Raw genomic sequence first — 18,784 nt, forward strand, 5'->3', positions numbered from 1 at the left:
AGTGAGGGAGGTGAGGCTGAGAGAGGTGGAGAGCAAAGAAGGAGAATGAGAGATGGAGGGAGAGCAGCTATGACAACGAACGACCCACATCCTCCAGGTTTCCCTTCTCCCTTCCTCCTGTTCCTTCTCATTCTCTGATGCTGAATTCTGCCATGCTCCACAACTCAGGCAGTAGGCCTCGTCTCCCTTCTCTCTACATTTGCCCTCAGTGTTTTCATCTAGTCTAGTGGTTATATATCTCATCTAAATACTGACCATTCCCAATTTATACCTCTAGCACCAACCTATCCCCTGCTTTCCAGCCTCATATATCCAACTGCCTGCTTGTTATCTCCAATCAGATATCTAAAAGTATACCCAGCCAAGCATCCCCCAAATGAGATTCTGACGTCCTCCATCTCCCAAATTTGCTCTTCCACAGTCTTCCTCTTCTCAGTTAATGGCAACTTCATCCTTCCTTGACTCTCCTCTTCCTCTCACATCCCACAACAAAACAGTTGGCAAATCCTGTTGACCTGACCTTCAAAATGGAACCCAGAACCCAATCACTTCTCCCCACTTCAACCACTGTCACCCCACTCCAAGCCATCATTAGTGCTTATCTAGATCATGATAACAGCCTCCAGACTGCTCTGCTTCCACCTATGACCTCCTTTCCCAGCCCATCCAGTCTATTCTCAACACAGCAGTCAGAGCCCTCCCATAAAACTGTAGTTTAGATCAGGTCAATCTTCCACTCAGACCCCCCAACAGATCCCCTTCTCACTCAGAGTAGAAGCCAAAATTCTTACAGTGGCCTGCGAGGTTCTCTGTGACTTCTCATGCTGTTAACTCTGCTTCAGAATGTACCAGGCACAGTCCCAGGACTTTTCCTGAACTGCTCTTCTCTCTGAGTTTTGCTTATCTTACTCTCTCATTTTTAGGTCTTTATCTCAGCATCTTCTAACCTCCTTTCTTAGTTTATTTTTCTCTATAACACTGATCTCATCTAACAGGTTATATCTTCACTTATTTATTTTGCTCATTGCCTCTTCCCAGTGATGATGCAAATGGTACAAGAGTCTAAGACAGTCACCAACCAGAACTACAAATACTCTCCATTCTAGGTGCAACAAGAGTTTAATTTTGTTCCAAGGAAGAATAATGTTCTTTGTTTTGTTTCTGGTTCATGATGATGTTCAGCATTTTTGTTTGACTTTTTTTGACCAAAGCAGTATATTCATCTCATGCTCTCTGCTGGCTCAGAATTAGAAAAATTCATCAGCACATGGAATAGGCACACAATAGTGATACTCCTCAATTAACGCCTCCATCATAATCAGGATATGAAGATCAGTATCTGTAAGATTCTTTTCATTGGGTTTATTATCATATTTTTATAGCCTTTTATTACAGCAAACTGCCAAGTGATTTCTTTCTTTTTAAATTTCTGTCTAAACTTCATTGCAGTGTATAATATAAAATAATATTAAGAGGTAGCAATATTAACTTTACAGTATTAAATCCATCTTCCTTTCCATCCATAGATCAGGAGAAATAGGAAAAGTGCTGTACTCCCATCTCTGCTAGTCAAAGCAAATATTTAATATAAAACTTCTTGGTTCCATCTGAAAAGCTGACAGACCTCCGAGTAATAGGTCTCATATCTTAATAGCTCTTGAGACAGTTGCAGGAAGAAATGGTTGAAGGTGGTGGTAATAAAGCAGAGATTCCTTAAAATTAGTAACAGTTTCAAACCGAATGAAATAACAGTTTAGATTCAGTTGGGAGAACATTTTGATGTTCCAGGTTTATTCAGCTTCAGTTGTTTTCAAAAAAATCAGAAATTTTAACACAGCTAAAACAGTTTCTCTAAGTGTTCTTTAAAAATACTTCTGGCATTTTGTGAAGAGAAAGTGTAAGTTTATTTTAGCTAAAGGGATGTCAAAGGCTCTTCTAAATTGGATTATCAAATGACAGCCTGTCAAGTATCTGAAGACTTTCTCACGGAAGTCTGCAATTTTCTTGGGTAAATATCTTAGCTTCCTTCCAACTATTTCTTATATGACAGGGCTGCCCTATTCTGGGTATTGTGTCTAGTTGTCATTCAACGTGCCGGTTAATCTGCGAGTGTGGCATCAAGAATTGAATTTACTACTTCGCACGTGGATTGACCTGGACAAAATAAAGTGGTACTTCTACAGTCCCTCTTTGGAATTTTTTTAACTTCTATAAATCCTAGCCACATCAACGTTAGTTTGTCAACCACATCACAGTATTGATTCATAATATCTTGTAGTCAACTAAAACCTCTAAAATATCTGCTGTTATTTCTTTCTCTTAAACAAGAGTAATTTTTAAAATTTTTATTTTGAAATAATGATAGATTCTCAGGAAATTGCAAAGATAGTACAAAGAGATCCCAAGTACCGTTCCTCCAGTTTCACCCAATGGTTCCTGCTTACTTAACTATAATAACAAAACCAGGAAACTGATATTGGTGCAACGTGTGGGCATAGTTCTTTGCCATTCTAGCTATTTTTTTGACCTAAAAAATCGAAGTTCATCAAATAACAAACACTGTAACTACATAAGTTTCTTCAGATGCCGTCCTCTTTCTCCTGTATTGGAATAATTTATATTGTCAGAGTTGAATTTTTTAGAACTTCTCACTTCACTTTCCTCTCTTAACATTTCTTAATACCTCCCCTGACAAAAAACCAACCAACCAACCAATAAAAACAAAACAAAACCAAAAACAAAACAGAAAACCAACCCTCCTCTCTCAGCATCCTATATCAGTAAAATGGTACAACCACTCACTCAATTACTCAAACTAAAATTCTTGGAGACATTGTTGCTCCTCTCCTTCACTTATACCCTATATCCAATTCATTCGCAAATCCTATCAATTTTACTTTAAAAATTTATCTTGAAGCTGTTTCTTTTCACACGCATTATGACCACCTTGGTCTAAGCCGCCATCACTCTGGCCACCACTGTGGCCTCCTAACTGACCTCTCAGTCCCACGCTTGCCACCCTAGAGTCTATTCTCCACAGAAAACACAGAGAGATCCCTTAAAGAACTAAACTGAGCCATTAACACTACTCTGCTCAACACCTCCAGTGGCTAAATACTTATTTACATATACAGCACTTATTGTATGCCAAGAATGTTAGTGCTTTTTTTTTTTTTTTTTTTGGCGGTACACGGGCCTCTCACTGCTGTGGCCTCTCCCGTTGCGGAGCACAGGCTCTGGATGCGCAGGCTCAGCGGCCATGGCTCACGGGCCCAGCCACTCCACGGCATGTGGGATCTTCCCGGACCGGGGCACGAACGCGTGTCCCCTGCATCGGCAGGTGGACTCTCAACCACTGCACCACCAGGGAAGCCCTGTTAGTGCTTTAAATGTACTAACTCATTTAATCCTCACAACAACCCTCTGAGGCAGGTTCTAGTATGATCTACATCGTATAGATGAGGAATTTCTGACACAGAGAGGTTAAGTGACTTCCCCAAGGGCACACAGCTATTATGTGGAAGAGCCAGGATGAGACATGGGCAGGCCGGCTGGAGAGGGCACACTCTGCTATTCTGCCTTGTGCCTTTGGAGGAAGACACGATGTGGAGCCCACACTTATGGGGTGGGAGTTATGGTCCACCTCCTTGAGGAAGGATTATTTACATAAATTATTTGGAATTCTTCTTCATGGAAGAGTCACCTCTTCTCCATTTATTTGTTTGTTGAATCATTTATTTATATCAGTGTGAACTCAGAGATATTCATTTTACACCTTGGGTTATAATTCAGTACTGCTTTGTTTTGTTGCTTAATTTATTCCAGTTCTGGCCATTGGGAATGCTTTCAGTTTGCTTCTGTGTCCCTTTGACACACCCCCATTAGTGTGGGTTTTTTTGTTTTTGAGCACTTCCTTACTTCCTGACACTATAAGATGTTTCAAGCTTATTTTGTATATTTCTTGCCCTAGTTCTAGAATCAGCCATTTCTCCAAAGAGCTTGCTCAAACTACTTTTAAATTATATACTTATTTATATATTTGTATTTTATTCCTCTCTCCCCTGACTATACTGCAAGTTCCATGAGGACAGGAACTTTGCTTTATCCAATGCTGTATTCTAGCTATAGAGTGCCTAGTAATTATCAGTCAATTTTGTATGTGTTCAGTCCATTTTGTTAAATCAATTTCTGACACGGGACCAGTGTTCTTTTTTCTCTGAACTTTAATTTGCTCTCCAGAAGTTGGGAATATGCAACTCACCATTTACTTGTTTGCCTCTTCATGGTTATTTTCCCCTAAATTTTCCCTCATCTCTGCAATCCTGATGACTTTTTTACTTGTTGATCAAAATTAAGTCTAGAATAGCAGTTCCTTTATTGCTTCCTCATGTGCAAGAGTTCAGAGGAGTTCTGTTTTAAGAAAAAGAATGAGGCTTACAGTAGATTTCCGGATAACTGAAAATAATTCCTCATCACATCTATATTTTCTATCCTGTGTTAGAATAGCATCATTCTCAGTCCAGCCATGTTGCTACTACTGGTTATCCTTGTCTTTAGACTTCCCCAGATGGTCCCCTTTGGGCTTTCATCTTTGACTTCATGGATACTCGAGACTTGCTGTATCTGCTAGGTCCAGGAAATCTACAAAAGCATACCCTTCCATGGCCATGTTGCAGTTACCAGACACTGTCCACTAAGTCTCTAGAAAATCCTTAAGACTGCATTACATTCTTTTAATTAATTTATTAATTAATTTATTTTTGGCTGCATTGGGTCTTTGTTGTTGTGCACGGGCTTTCTCTAGTTGCGGCGAGCGGGGGCTACTCTTCGTTGAGGTGCGCGGGCTTCTCATTGCAGTGGCTTCTCTTGTTGCAGAGCACGGGCTCTAGGCGTGCACGAGCTTCAGTAGTTGTGGCACGCAGGCTCAGTAGTTGTGACTCATGGGCTCTAGAGTGCAGGCTCAGTAGTTGTGGTACACAGCCTTAGTTGCTCTGTGGCATGTGGGATCTTCCCGGACCAGGGCTCAAACCCGTGTCCCCTGCACTGGCAGGCAGGTTCTTAACCACTGCGTCACCAGGGAAGTCCAAGATTGCGTTACATTCTTATATGAAAATTTCCAGTTTATTTTGTTATTTAAACTCTGGTATTATTACTGAACTCTATTACAGTCATCCCTCATTATCCGCAGAGGATTGGTTCCAGGACCCCCACTCATAGCAATATCCAAGGATGCTCAAGTCCCTTACATAACATGGGGTAGTATTTGCATATAGTCTATGCACGTCCTCCTGTATACTTTAAATCATCACCACAGTATTTATGATACCTAGTACAACGTAAATTCTGTGTAAATAGTTGCCAGCTCGTGGCAAAGTCAAGCTTTGCTTTTTATAACTTTCTGTAAAATGGAGCTCGTAAAGGTGTCTAGCCCTTTGTATTAGCAACTGTGCCAATGTGTCTATTCAATCATAATAAATAATTTATTTCAAATATATTCCAGGGACTTCCCTGGCGGTCCAGTGGTTAAGACTCCGTGCTTCCACTGCAGGGGGCATGGGTTCGATCATGGTTGGGGAACTAAGATCCTGCATGCCATGGTGTGGCCAAGAAAAAAAACCAAAACAGCAGCAACAAAACCAAATATATTCCAAAATACCACCTTTTTATTAATCCACAGAGTTTCCTTCCAAATAATGCAAATTGGTGGAATTTTTTTTTTTTCTTTGCGGTATGCGGGCCTCTCACTGTTGCAGCCTCTCCCGTTGCAGAGCACAGGCTCCGGATGCGCAGGCTCAGCGGCCATGGCTCACGGGCCCAGCCGCTCCGCGGCATGTGGGATCCTCCCAGACCGGGGCATGAACCCGTGTCCCCTGCATCAGCAGGCGGACTCTCAACCACTGCGCCACCAGGGAAGCCCAGTGGAATTTTTCACATCTATAAAAATGATTTTCTTTTTTTTTGAGGCAGACAATGGTGGCAAATTTCTATCTGAATCTATTGAGGATGGCATAATGGCCTTTGGTTGCAGCAAGCAAGAATGCTGTCGGACAGAAAGGGGAACTGGACGCAAGTGCAGATAAAACTATTCATGGTAAGTTCCCCTTGTCCCCTGCCCGAGCTGACCTGACACTAAATAAGAGTCTGTGGAGACTCCTTGCAGTGACTGCTGTAAGGATGCTGCTAAGGATATGCCCATCATATTGCTCAGTGTCCCTTTTATGAGGACCCTTCAGAAAAAGCTTTTCTTAGTTTTAGTATAAGCTCAATTATTCAACCAATATTCACTGAGGCTCCTCCTAAGTGCCAGACTCTGTCCTAAGAGGTGCAGGCCAGGTCTTGTGCTCATGATTTTCTGTAATGGGAGAGACACACAGTAAACATATCAAATAAGTGAGTTAAAATTTTTCATGTAGTGATTAGGGGCTATGAGAAAAAAACAAGCAGGGTGAAGCAATCTCACATTGGGCTTAGGGGAAGAGGAGCCGCTTTCAAGTGGGCAGTTAGAAATCACTTCTCCGAGGATGGGACTTTAGGCTGAGGCCTGAATGACGAGAACAAGGCAGATGTGTGAAGATCTGAGGAAAGAGGAAAAACAGGTGCAAAGTTCTCGAGTCAGGAATGACCTTGGTGTGTTCAAGGAACAAAAAGGAGACCAGGGTGGCTGACGTGTGGTGAGGAAGCAGGGGGTTGGGAGCTGCTGAGATTGAAGGCCCAGAAGGACCTGGGCATTGGGCTTCCTAGGTGAAGAGGAAGTTGCCGGAGCTGAGAAACACACCTGGACTGCTCTGCCGTGTGTATCTCTGGGTCCCATGAACGGATATCTTAACCCACTTCCTGTTCTCATCTCCTGTTCAACAGCTTTGGGCCAGATTTGTGACCTTTGGTGAGTGCCTCGGAGCCTGAGTTGCGTATTAACTTCATTCACGGCACCATCTCGTGCCCAACTCTTGTGTGTCCTTTTTCTTTCTAATACTTCTTATTGTAGCTAGTTCTGGTTTATGTTATGTTTTGGGTGAGTCACTTCCTGTCTTGTTTTGGATGAAGATGGGCGGACAGTGCATACACACAAAAACAATGGTGGAGGGAGGGGGTAGCAACATCTCCTTCACGGAATCTTCAGAACGGGATGGATTTTTATCTATCCAGCTGAACTTAGAGGCTGTCGCCCCTGTCTTTGACTTTCTGCTCCTTGGATTTTAGCGTGAGGCTATGGGTTTGGAAGGGACTACTATTCGTTAGCCACCTCTCTAAGAAGGAAAGAAGAAAGAGAGGGAGGGATGCCACCAGGAATTTTTACCTGAGGCCACCTCAAGAGATATAAGATGGGTCCCGATGAAAACAGGAAATGTATTTCAGATCCCAGATACCTAAAAGGCCACAGCAGTCAGTTCCAAGAAAGTGTACATTAATTCCATAAACTCTGTGGAGTAAAGGGACAAAAAGAACTGGGAATGTCAGGAATTTCCCTCAAAAGTTACCTGGAATTGCTGTGGACTTCTCAGAGTGTTGTGGTCTCCACAGGCCCTTCACTCAGCGGTGATTCCAGGTGTGGCAGAGCCATCCCAGGCTGACCACTGTCCCCTGGTCATCTCTAGCTCTTGGCTAAACCAGACTTGAGGTTTTGAGAAGATACACAGGCCAGGGATCTCGTCACGTTGTGGTAGCATGTTCTTCCCTGTTAAACGATCATCTAAAAAAAAAAAGGTAAGCACTCAGAGTGGGTGTATGATGGGGGGTGGGGCAGGGAAGAGTCACTTACAGATTCTCTCCAGGATAGGGGACAAAGACAAAGGCCTGAGACCATTCTACAGGCAATAAAGTAGCATATCTGTTTTGCTTTAAAATAACTATCTTTCTCTAAAAGTAATGCTAACCTGAGTCAAATTTGCCTCCATTCACTTCCTCCATAAATATTTCCTGAGTGCTGATTAGGTGCCAGGCACTTTTCTGGGCGTGGGGATACACCACTGACATTGCAAGCATCTTCTCCCTCCAAGGTGATCGGGGCCTTCTGCCTGTGATGACCACAATCCTGTCAATGTTCCCTGTCGCCCTGAACTTGCTGATTCCCTCTTGAATAATTGTACTCAATGAGCTGTACAAGGAGCTCATGAAGGAGGAGCTGGGTGAAAGCAGGGAAAGAATCTGGGTATTAGTTCTTGCAATACTCTACCACGAAGATGTCTGATTGAGAGAGCTGCACGCCCATGTGGCTAATTCCACAGTGGCTTGGGCCTCTTCCAACCCACTCTACGCCTTCCTTGCAAACTTTACATGAGCTTACATGTAAATTTTTCAAGTCATCACCTCCTTCCCCTGTACCCTCCCCCTCCGAAAAAAGGTAGAGGGTGCATTTCTTCCTCATTATTTTGCCTTTTCATGCCCCTCCTTACAACTGGCCTCTACCACAACTGGCAGCAGAAGCGCTGACCTATCATGAGAAAGACTTTCTGGGGGATGTGTGGCCTGGGCAGCAGCAGCAGGAAGTACAGGAAATCTCATGAGACAGTCTGTTCTTGAACACTTGCCCGTCTTCTTCTGCAGACTCATGAGGTAAAGAGAAGCATTCGAGTTACTGGGGAGGTAACTGAAATGGAGTCGCAGTTCTTAACTGTTTGAGGTTCACCCATAACTGGCAAAATAACCGCAGGGCACGACCGTTAGACTCCAGCCAAGCCTGCGGCCATGGTGCTGTATGTTGAGATACTTTTGATTCTAACGGTTCTAAGCACCCAGGGAGCCCAGCAGTTAAAACTAGCAGTGAAAGTCATAAAGCAAGGCTTTGTCTGCAAGCACTATAATGTGCTGGCTCGTGGTAAGATGCTGCTATGGAGTCCTGGGGCGGTCACGTGAGAGGGGAGGCATAGTGGTCTGTTTTCTTGAGGAAAACGAGAGCTGCTTCCAAGAGGAAGGGCAAGCAGGCTGAGTCATAGATCAGAGCTGACTTCTGTGGAAGACTCAGCATGGGGCCCTGTGATGGCTCTTGTGCTTTTCTGGATGATTTAGCTAACTGATCACACACAAATGTGAGTTCTGGGATGAAGACACTGGCCCCAAGCCCCAGACTTCTAAAAGTTACATCACTTGTTATTAAGAAAAAGGGAGAGAGAGAGCGAGCGAGAACAAGACAGACAGAGAAAGAAAGAAAGAAAAGAAAGAAAGAAGCTTTCTCTGCCACATCTCTGGCAAGTGCTGTCTCCTGATACAGCAAGGTCCATTCTTAGAAATGGCCAGGCTTCACTGCCAGGGTTTGCTGAAAGCACTGTGTTAAAGCCAGCACAGAAAGACCGGCCCCAGGCTGAATGCTCTGACCCATCCAAATCCACCCAGGCACATGCCCAAATACCATACCCTATCTTTTGTTTTCGGTCACATCTGATCCTCTGGTGCACACCTTGGGACACTGGAAATTCTAGGATGGTTTGCCTCTGTCTTACATACACCAAAACCACCAGGCCAGGCACAGTGGCTTCCTTAGAGATAGCATCTAATGAACCCAGTGGATGACTTCTTCAAGCAAGTTGGCAGGTCAACCTAATTTGGAGGAAGAAAGAGAAGCAGGCCAAAATATGACCAGAGATCAGTGATGGGCCCTGGACCAACCATCACCAACCTAGGATTCTAAAACCCCCCTCTGCTACTTCTCTTGCCTGAAGGGGAACTCCTCCCTAGGCTGAAAACGTGAAGAGCAGAGCTGGGTATTGTCAGAGGCTGGGTGGATTACAGCCTGGAACAGGGCCTGCCAGTCAGGAGACCAGGACTGGGGTCCCAGCATTATGATCAGGTGAAGATTATCATCTGACTCGCCCACTGGCCATGCGATAAGGCCCCCCAGCCTGGTTGTGGCCAGGGTGAGAGGGTTCCTACTCTGCTCCTAATTTGGATGGAAGGTATCACATAACTGATTTATAAAATGCAATTGATGCTATGTAAGCTCAAAACACTTAATATGTCTTTCTAAGCTCAGATATGGTTATTTCTAAATGGATGCTCTCCTCCCAGCTCCCCACTGCCCATAGCTGACTTGGTGATTGAGCCATTCTGACCACTCTTTTTAAATTTACAATCAAGTTCTAAAGGTGAGCATTTCTTTAATAGATGTATAACACAGTCAATAAAATTAAAGGTGTATTCAAAAGACCTTTTTCCAAAGCCTGGGAGTGACTCATTTATTTAAGATGAGAGGGGCTGCTCAACTTCAGCTGGGCAGGGGTGGGAATGCAGGGATTTTATCACTACCTCTCCTGGGGAAAATACTAAGTAGCAACTCTCCCTACCACCATCAACACCACCCAGAACATAAAAACACACAAGAAACTTTGGCCACGTAGATTTTTTTCCAGGCTGACCAGATATTTTCTTTTGTCTTTTAAAATTTTATTTATTTTTGTCTGTGTTAGGTCTTCACTGCTGCATGCAGGCTTTCTCCAGTTATGGCGAGCAGGGGCTACTCTTCATTGTGGTGTGCAGCCTTCTCCTTGCTGTGGCTTCTCTTGTTGCGGAGCACGGGCTCTAGGCGTGTGGGCTTCAGTAGTTGTGGCTCGCAGGCTCTAGAGCGCAGGCTCAGTAGTTGTGGCGCACGGGCTTAGTTGCTCCGCGGCACGTGGGATCTTCCCAGATCAGGGATAGAACACATATCTCCTGCACTGGCAGGTGGATTCTTGACTACTGCGTCACCAGGGAAGTCCCAGACCAGATATTTTCCAATGAGCATCTATTATCCCTAGGGTTATTTTTTTTTTTAAATTGGAGTATAGTCGTTTTACAATGTTCTGTTAGTTTCTACTGTACAGCAAAGTGAAGGAGAGTTCCCTGTGCTATACAGCAGGTTCTTATTAGTTATCTATTTTATACATATTAGTATATATAAGTCAATCCCAACCTCCCAATTCATCTCACCCCCCACCCCCCATATCCCTAGGATTATTATTAAAAGTTGCTTTTTTTGGTGTTTTAAGGTAAAATCTTCTTATAAGTAACACCATCATCATAAAAAGGTCAGAATAAGTGAGGGATGCATTGGGAGTTTGGGATTGACATGTACGCCCTGCTATGTTTAAAATACATAACCAACAAGGACCTACTATATAGCACAGGGAAGCTGCTCGATACTCTGTAATAACCTAAATGGGAAAAAATTTTGAAAAAGAATAGATACATGTATATATATAACTGAATCACTTTGCTGTACACCTGAAACTAACACAACATTGTTAATCAACTATACTCTAATATAAAATTTTTTTTAAAAAGGTTCGAATAAAATTTAAAATTTCAAGTCCCTACCTATGGCCAATATATTTCTAAGTAACATCCAAAGTAACAATATTCCCATAAAAATGCTGGCATTGTGTAATACTTTCACCTGCCTTATCTGGTCCTTATGATCACATGAGTAAATTGGCCCAACTCTACCATCCCCACTTTACAGTGTGGAGGAGCAGTGGATGTGGGAGCACATCTCTCCTGCCAAGGAAGGACCCAGCCGAAGGGCACGCGACTGACCAGCAGACAGCCTCTCACTGTCAGCTCCTTCAGAGTGGCCTCAGCGGCCAAGATCCACCTCACCTGAGGCACACCCTTCTCAGGGGTGACTGAGTGAGGAGGGGTAGAAAAGCCCAGCACTTCAGCCCCCTGCACGATGACCACAGTGGGCAACGCTCACCCCAGATCTCCCTGCCCAGGTCAGCCCAGGTTCTGTCAGATCTACGCTGCAGGTTGACTGCTTCCTCCGCCCAGCTCTGCTTCTTCCTCCCATCCTCTCACAGGTGTTGAACCCCAAAAATATCTGCACCCTAAACTCCATCTTAACATTGTCCAAAGAACCCAACCTTCGAGTATGGATGCCAAAAAGGCAAGGGTGTGAAATGAGATTTCACTGGCTGGACCCCTCACTGCCTGGTTGGCAAACTTGTCACTGGTGGTGAGTGAAGCACAGACAGCCCCCCTGCATGAGGTGGTTATTCACTCGTTCAAACTTTAACTTCTGTGAATTGGGAAGGTGTACTGGTGGCAGGGGATGCACTAACCTGTGTAGATACTCCAGGTGTTTGCAGTGTGTGGAGGGAAGGATGATATTGTCGGATGGTTATTACTAAGCGCCACTGGTGCTCTGCATGAAGATGAAGATCAGATGAAGAGTCACAGGCAATTGAAAGCCAGGTGTGGAAGCCAGATGGCCTCTTTGGTTGCCCTGCAGAGGAAGAATGGAGAAAGACAAGGACCAAGCCCATGACTTAAGAGTGCCTGAACTTCAAAGATAGTTAAATGCCCAACCGAGGCAGATCTGCTATGCCAAGTTCAGGGCACTGGTTGGAAAAACCTGAGACCCTAGCACAGTGCATGTGGGGACATGTGGGTGGATCGTCCCTCCACAGGACCCATCCCTACCTCCCTCATGGCCTCTAGGTTTGAGTCACAGGATAGCACAGCTGGAAATGTACCAGGCCTGATGAGGAAGGAGACAGCCTATGCCTCCAAGGAGTTGGAAAAACTGAACAGAAGATACTGGTAGAAGCCAAGGGACCATATGTGTAATTAAGTTCTGTGGGTGTTTGATCAAGGGAGCTGAAATATACAGATAAGGAAGGGTTTATAGGATTGAGGGAAGCCTCCTGAGATACAAGACTGAACACCCTGGCAAGGAACCCAGGAGATAGTGTGAACTTGCTACTCGGATGGCTCCTAGAAGCATAAAGAAAAAGTGATGGTACACATTGAGAGAAATTGAAATGCTAGAATTGTAGTGGCAGATAGTAGAGGAAGGGATCAAAACACTATGGTGGGGGGGGGACTTCCCTGGTGGTCCAGTGGGTTTAGCTCCACGCTCTCAATGTAAGGGGCCCAGGTTCAATCCCTGGTAGGGAACTAGATCCCGCATGCATGCCGCAACTGAGAAGCCCACATGCTGCAACTAAAAAAAGATCCCGCATGCCTCAGTGAAGATCCCTCATGCCACAACTAAGACCTGGCACAGCCAAAATATATAAACAAATAAATAAATATTAAAGAAAAGGCTATGGGGCTGGTCATGTGACAGTGAGTATAGTAGGTATGGCTGGATGATCCACTGAATGCTTATGTTTCAGAGGAATGCCCAAAGGACACACCATTCCACAAGGCCATTGGGATGTGCTAGGGGAAAGTTAAACAGTGGACCTCCTCTGAAGGCCAGGGGCTGATGGTAGCAGAAACTGTTACAGACCTTGGCTTGCTCATAGCAGTAGGGATGATGGGACATTGAAATAATAAAGGTCAGGAGACAGCATTTAACTGCCAAAGTTAAAAGTTTGTAATTATTAAAAAGACTGATGAGGTCAGAGTGGCGGCCAAGGAGGCCTGATCCACAGAGAGTTATGGCAACAGTTAACAGAACATGGGGGTCCTAGGAGAAAAGAGATGGAAAGTTGACAAGGATATTACTCAGACTGTATTAGCAGAAAAAATCTAGCATGGGTGATTGGCAGATTGTGTATGAGAGGAGGGTGGTCATCCCAATACTAAGTCTCCACTCCTTGCACAGCGCCTAGATAGGATCCAGTTTTCAGACCTGGAACACACTGTCTGATGAGGTGGCTGGGTCTCCAGGCAACAATCTGGAGGACGCTGCAACACCATGACAAGTGAACAGGGTATTTCTCTAGTCCTTTTCCAAAAGGATCTATAGCTATTTATTTGAGTAACTGTGTCCTGGGCACAGGGTCTGAATTGACATTGCTATGCAGAGACCTGCAGTGTAATTGTGGCCCTTCTGGAGGGCACCTGAGGTCAGATATTCAACACAGTCCTAGCCAAAGTTCTGCTTAGAGTAGGCCCACTGAGTGTGCAGACCCACCTGTTGTCACCTCCTTAACCCTTAAGTGTAAAATTAGGATTGACATACTTGGTCCAACTCCCACATTGGGTCCTTAGCTTATGGGGTAAGAGTTATTATAGTGGAGAAGGCCAAGTGGAAGTATATGAAACTGCCTCTTCCCGAGATAGTAAATAAAATTTTAAAAACCACTATTGCATCCCAGGGGGGATGGCAGAGATAAGTGCCATCCTTAAGTGTCCAAAGGATTCAGGAGCAGTGGTTCCTAGAATATCTCCATGTGAGTCACCAGTCTGGCCACCGCAAAAACTGGATGAATCCTGGAGGGTGACTGCAGATGATTACAAACTCAGATAAGGAGTAGCCTGATTACAGCACAGCTGCTGTTCCAGATTAGGTCTTTTTGCTAGAACAGGCTAATATACAGCCTCAGGTTCATGGTATATCGTCATTGATTTGGTAAATGCATTCTTTTTAATCCCATTTAAAAAAGAGGATCGGAAGCAGTTTTCATGTTGCTCCAGGGCTATGTTAACTCTCCTGACTTTTGTCCTAACAAAGTCCAAAGACAGCTCTACTGTCTGGACATTCTATAGTACTGATCCATTATATTGATGATATTATGTTAATCAGGCTGGATGAGCAACAGATGGCTAGCACACGTGCACTTTAGAGAGTAGAAAATAAACCCTATGTAGATTCAGGTTCCTGTCACTTCTGTACAATTTTTGGAGGTCTAGTAGTAAGGAGTGTGCTGGGAAATCCCTTTCAAAATAAAATATAAATTATTGCATCACATACCTCCTACTATAAAAAAGGAAGCACAACACCCAGGGGGCCTTTTGGGGTTCCAGAGGCAGCATATTCCACTCCTAGGAATGGAGGACATAAAGGATGCCAGATCTGAGTGAGGCTCAGAGCAGACAAAAGCCCAGTGGCAGGTCCAGGCAGCAATACAAGCATTTCTGCCACTTGGACCATATGACCCAGCAGACCCAGCGGTGTTAGAGGCATCCTTGGTAAGGAAAGGTGCCATTTGGAATGTGTGGAAAGCCCTAGAAGGAGAGTCACATGGATCAAGGCCATGCAATTTGCAGTAGATGATTATATGCCTTTTTAAAAAACAACTCCAGGTGTGGTACTGGGCCCTGGAAGAAATGCTTGACCATGTGAGACCAAGTGACCATGAGTCTAGGACTATTCATCTTGAGCTGAATCCTGTTATATCCATGAAGTCATAAGGCCAAGTGGGCCCCCGAATAATTCATCATAAAAGAGAAGTGGTTCATCTGGGATTGAGCACACGCAGGCTACATAACAGAGCTCCCCCGCACCGCACACCCATCACTGTTGCATCCACGCCTCTCCCTCAGCTCACATCCAGGGGCGTGAAGGGTGATTTTTTTTTTTTTTTGCGGTACGCGGGCCTCTCACTGTTGTGGCCTCTCCTGTTGTGGAGCACAGGCTCCGGACGCGCAGGCCCAGCGGCCATGGCTCACAGGCCCAGCTGCTCCGTGGCATGTGGGATCTTCCCGGACCCGGGGCACGAACCCGTGTCCCCTGCATTGGCAGGCGGACTCTCAGCCACTGCGCCACCAGGAAAGCCCCGGGGTGATTCTTAACAACTAACTGAAGGAGGATCAAAAAGCGCAAGCTTGCATATGAATGGATTGGCTGGGTATTTCTGTGAAAGTTGAATGTTGATGACAGCTGCAGGACAGTCTCACTCAGGCTTGGCCTTGAAAAAGGCAGGGGCAAGAGAAAGTCCTCCCAATGAACAGAGCTCTAAGCAGTGCCCATGGTCATTCACTTTGTGGCAAGAGAAGGGGTCTGAGGTTAGAATATACATGGACTAATGTACTGTATATTAGTATACAGTATTAGTATTAGTATACAGAATTAGTATTAGTATAATTCTAGCAGGAATGATCCCCGATGTCTCACCCAGCCTCATAATTTGCATTTATAGCAGCCTGGTCAAGCTTTGGGCAGGGGAAGGAGGATATTTTTTTTCAATTAGACACTTGATTGGTGATATAACTTAAATATTTCAGATTGCAATTCGTCCACAAGCAGATAGAGGAGAATGAAAAACTGGGCAGAGATTTTCCAAGAAACTTATTTAACCAACAATTGCCATTTTTTATCATGGAAAGAAAGACTGGCCTACAGAAGCCTTGCCCCTTGTCCACTTCTGGTTCTGTAGCTACCACAAAATACCCCCAAATCCAGGAAAACCTAGTCAAAAAGGACCGAGGGACCCGGAGGAGAAGGCCCTTGTTGCCAAACATTCTTACAAAATTAAACTGGCTTGTCAACCTGCAAGAATAACGATGAGAACATAGTGATAACATTTAAAATAAAGTAAAACTGTTATCTTTAACCTTTACTTTAGATGAGAAATACTTGGTGGGGTGGTGCCTTTAAAAGACACGTGGGCTCTATTCCCTGAGGTTCAGAGATGCAGTTGCTCTGAGGAGGGGGCAGCCTGGTGGGTAAACACCAAAGAAGACCTTGACCTAACCTAGCACCAGGTGATTTCTATCCCCACAGAAGAATATACATTTGGCAGGGGGTGGGGTGGAGAGAGGGAGGCCTAAAAGAACCATTGAAAAGAGATCTACAGAAACCAGTAAACCGAAGCCCATTTTAAAATGACAACTCATGAGCCTCTATATTCCACAAAGATCCTGTGAACCTTTTGAAACACACCATGATATTAAATCCACATTTCATTTATTAATACCAATTTGTTTGCTAATAATTAGACAATAAAAAGTAAGGTTATTGTTTTACAGTGTCTTCGATTTGGGTTCTGTAAATGGGCAAGCAAATTCCTACTGGATGTGCCAATCAGAAAAAGAAGTCTACTGTTTTGTTGATTTATTCCCTCCCAGAGGGCTTCTGAGAAAGCCCACCCCGTCAGTGCAGAACTACATGTTGGCAGCCCAGTAGAGAGATGAGCATTAGTCCAGGAGCTAGGTGACTTGGATCTTTGTCTGTTTTTGATACCGACTTAGCGAGCTATTTACCTGAGATCCTTTTTCATCTGTAAAATGGAGATAATAATGATTATTTTAATAACTTGAAAGGTAGTTGTTATTTTATTATTACATTATTATCATTCCACATGTAACTTGACCCAGTGGGTCTTATTCTTGTTTTACAAAAGGACAGTTTGGGAAATTACTCTTTTTATTATAATCTTCATGACCAATGTCCTTATTTTTATTTTGGTTGGCATCATTATTTCTGTAGCAAAAAACCAGAAGAAGTGCCAAATAGGTGACCCCAGCGAAATGGCCTCAACGATACAGTTATCTAAAGGATCCTTCTCTCCCACGTTATACAACAGTACGTTTTATTACATTGTCTATACTCTTATACCATGGAAATACCTGCTTCAAGGCCTAAGGAAAAGCCAGTGACTTCAGTACTCATGATCCCAACTGCAGAATGTCCTTAGAGGGTTGTTGTTAGCATGGAATGAGAGTGAATATGAAGACACTTTGTAAACTATGAGGCACTAGACATGTGTGGGTGATGGTGATGACAGTGGTGGTTATAGAGATGATGGTGTTAATGACAGTGATACAGACCAATTTGTTAACCTTGAATAAATAGGTAAGGACATGAACTGCTGGTCCCCACTCGAGTAGTAGATGTACTAAAGGAGACAGGGCAGCCTCTGGAAAAAGGCTAAGTCATGTAGAGTGAAACACAGAGTTGGCTGGTTATAAAGTCTTATAGTTCTAAAACTCTATCCCATCCCTTTCAAATCTGAGAAATGCCAAACAACTTCCTGGTAGTATTCATTGGGTTTTCTTCCCCTGCATGCTTCTTTCTAGATAGTTCACTTGAGGCTTTGTCATGCATATCTCTTGTTCAGCAAAGTCCCTCCTCCTGCACAATCTCAGTGAGTACCACTCTCTGGACCATAGGATGGGTGTCAACATTGGCCAAAGGGCAGAGTGTAGAAAGGAAGGGGCAGGACAGTGAGGAAGACTTGTCTACTCATCCCCAGGAAAGTTTCATGAATTACTTGTCCTTACAACCCACTGACTGCTCTTTTTCTAATGGCTAAACTCTTTGAGACAGTAACACAGAAGCTTCCACTTTGGTGGAGAAGATAGACATAGTAAAGCATTATAAAAGTACGCATAAGTACCCCCAGTGCTCAGAGCAGGCTGCTACAATTCCAATTTAATTGGAAGATGAAAGGACTTCCCTGGCGGTCCAGTGGTTAAAACTCTGGGTTTCCACTGCAGGGGGTGTGGGTTCCACCCCTGGTTGGGGAACTAAGATCCCGCATGCCACGCAGCCAAAAAAATTAATTAATTAATTAAAAAAATTGGAAGATAAAAAAAGATTTCATAGAGGAATAGGAGTGGGGACAAATTTTAAAAACTGGATTGAAAACTAAATAAATGTGAGGGATTTGTTAACCATCCAGAGGTTCACTTTTTTTTCCCCCAAACAGGAGAAGAAAAGTATCATCATCCTTGTCCCGGGGCTTCTCCCACATCTTTTGGATCCCTTAGTCTGGCAGTTGAAAATTTCTTTCTCTAATAGTTGGGGAGTTTTTCCTCCAGAGAGCCATTCTGTCTGCCTGCTACCGCTCAAGGTATCTTTGACCAAAAGAACTGCATAGAGGACAAGATCTCAGTTCTTCAGGATCAGGGCTGGAGGTCAGAGGTAAAAGATCCATAAGTCTGTACCTCTCCCAAGCCATGAGCTGTCTCCTTGGTTTAGCTCAGAGCAGTGAATGGCCATGGGCGCATGACCATCGGGCCATCCCAGCCTTGTGGAACTTGATCAGTGACATAACTATGCCCTGCTGCTGACAATCCCTCTCTTTAGAAAGACATGGGGTGGTTGTGAGAACTCTTACAACTTGCTGTGGGACCATTGTGTAGATAACACCCCATCTGCCTTCATCACAACACTTGACCCTTAATCCTTCGATGATGC

At 44.1% G+C, this 18,784-nt stretch overlaps 1 long non-coding RNA gene across 2 annotated transcripts in view; it reads right to left on the reverse strand.

Annotated features, from left to right (window-relative positions):
• LOC114898259 overlaps positions 1 to 18,784 on the reverse strand; it is a 53,029-nt gene that overhangs the window by 24,433 nt on the left and 9,812 nt on the right. For both annotated transcript variants that reach the window (XR_003794311.1, XR_003794310.1), the window contains exons 2-4: positions 12,030 to 12,193; positions 9,352 to 9,534; positions 7,479 to 7,690 (exon numbers count right to left, since the gene is read on the reverse strand). This is a non-coding gene — a long non-coding RNA (uncharacterized LOC114898259). The remainder of the gene's footprint in view (positions 1 to 7,478; positions 7,691 to 9,351; positions 9,535 to 12,029; positions 12,194 to 18,784) is intronic.

Source organism: Monodon monoceros, unplaced genomic scaffold, assembly GCF_005190385.1.
Source record: "Monodon monoceros isolate NGI ecotype Baffin Bay Population unplaced genomic scaffold, NGI_Narwhal_1 Super_Scaffold_18, whole genome shotgun sequence".
Classification (NCBI taxonomy): Eukaryota; Metazoa; Chordata; class Mammalia; order Artiodactyla; family Monodontidae; genus Monodon; species Monodon monoceros.